Below are 1,988 nucleotides of genomic sequence, written 5' to 3'. Positions count from 1 at the left end.
TTTTACCAACACATTCTCCACAACTCCCAGGGCTTGCTTAATGGATTTGTCAACCATTTGGAGAACTATTTGTGTGGACTTTAGCTCAGAAATTTGAAGTTTCCTTATTAAAGACAAAAGGCATCAAGTTTATGCTTGCACCGAGGTCACAGAATGACTTCTCAATTGTTATGTTTCCTATGGTGCAAGGTATGTAAAAACTCCCAGGATCATCTTTCTTCTCTGGCAACTCTCTTTAGAGGATAGCACTACATTCCTTTTTCATCTCAACAATCTGTCCTTCCTTCAGGGATATTTTCTTTGTGAGTACTTCTTTCATAAATTTGGCATATAATGGCATCTGTTCAAGTGCTTCTAAGAAAGGAATATTGATGCTAAGAGTCTTGAATATATCCAGGAATTTTGAGTATTGCTTATCCTCATTTTCTCTCTGAAACCTTTGAGGGTATGGAAGTTTGGGGACATATGACTTCACCCCTTCCTTCTTCTCTTGTAGTTGTGGCTCAAGGATGTTTTTGTCTCTCTTTGAGCTTTTTGCATTCTTGGTCTTTCTATCCTCTTCACTCTTCTCTTCTGTCTCTTCTTGTGGAACTTCTCTGTTGTGTTCTTCTTGATTGATGGCTTCCTTCTCCTTAGTCTCCTCACTTTCCACTATGATTGCTTTGCACTCCTCCCACTTTGTAGCTTTTCCTTTGTCTCTTTCAGTGACATTGGAGAAGGTAATTGATCTCTTCTCACCCATTTTCTGAAATTTGCTTAGCCATTTGCTCCATATGCCTCTTAAGGTTTCTGATTGACGCTTCTTGGCTGCTTGCCATCTCTTGATCTTTTCTTGCTGCTTTTTTATTTTTCATGAGTTTCTCCATCATCACCTCCAGACTAGAGATTCTTTGAGAGTCTGGATTTGGTTGTGGTTGCGTAAAGAGAGATGGTTGTTGCTAGAAGTTGTTTGAACTATTTGCGGGGTTATTTTGTGGATGGACTGTGGATGTGGAAGGTGGATGATGGTTATTTTGGTTAGTGACTGGGTTATTGGGTGGATAATAGCTGGAATTTGGGTGGTTATTTTGGGGTTTTTTGTATGGATTATGGTTAGTGTTTTGCTGGTCGTGGTTTGAGTAAGTTGTGTTTCTTGAGTTGTTTTGGTTTGAGTTTTTCTGCCACGATTGCTGGCTGTGGGTGTGGTTATCTCCCCATCTGAGATTTGGATGGTTCTTCAGGATGGATTGTAGGTGTCACCATAAACTTCATTTTGGCCTAAGCCTTGGTTGTGCACATATTGAGATTGTTCCTGCTGCTGATCTTCTTGGTTTTCTTCATTTTGCCCCCATGTGGTTGATGGTTGGCTTGTATTCACTGCTGCAACTTGCAAGCTATCAATCTTTTTAGCCATCTGCTCAAATTGTTGTTGAATCTACTGCTGCGTTATCTTGTTTTAAGCTAGGATGGTGTCCACTCCTTCCAATTCTAGCACTCCTTTCCTTTGTGATGGTTGGCGTTGTCTTTGATGAGCAAAGAAGTATTGATTGTTTGCCACCATATCAATGAGGTTTCGAGCCTCCTCTGCTGTCTTCATCAATTGTAAAGAACCTCCTGCTAAATGGTCTAGTGTTTCTTGAGCCTTAAGAGTCAACCCTTCATAGAAATTTTGAAGAATGTCCCATTCATTAAACATTTCAGGAGGGTATTTTCTAATCAGAGCCTTGTACCTCTCCCATGCCTCATAGAGAGATTCTGCATCCATCTGTGTGAAAGTTTGCACCTCAGTCTTGAGCCTGATGATCCTTTAAGGTGGGTAGAACTTAGCCAAGAATTTATTCACTAGATCCTCCCAGCTAGTGATGCTTCCTTATGGAAAGGTTTCAAGCCATTGAGCAGCTTTGTCCCTCAATGAGAATGGGAACAGCAGCAATTTATATGTTTCTGGATGCACACCATTGGACTTTATTGTATCACAAATTCTCAAGAAGGTGGAGAGATGCTGGTTT

The 1,988-nt window shown here is 40.6% G+C and overlaps 1 non-coding gene across 1 annotated transcript; it reads left to right on the top strand.

The window, feature by feature from the left end:
* The first annotated feature begins 1,673 nt into the window (after positions 1-1,673).
* LOC112745951 (small nucleolar RNA R71) lies at positions 1,674-1,777 on the top strand. Its single transcript, XR_003173855.1, has one exon. It is a non-coding gene; the product is annotated as a small nucleolar RNA R71 (small nucleolar RNA).
* Positions 1,778-1,988: the final 211 nt, after the last annotated feature.

The sequence above is a fragment of the Arachis hypogaea genome, chromosome 14 (genome assembly GCF_003086295.3).
Source record: "Arachis hypogaea cultivar Tifrunner chromosome 14, arahy.Tifrunner.gnm2.J5K5, whole genome shotgun sequence".
NCBI lineage: Eukaryota > Viridiplantae > Streptophyta > Magnoliopsida > Fabales > Fabaceae > Arachis > Arachis hypogaea.
This window is presented reverse-complemented; position numbering and strand designations above follow the sequence as displayed.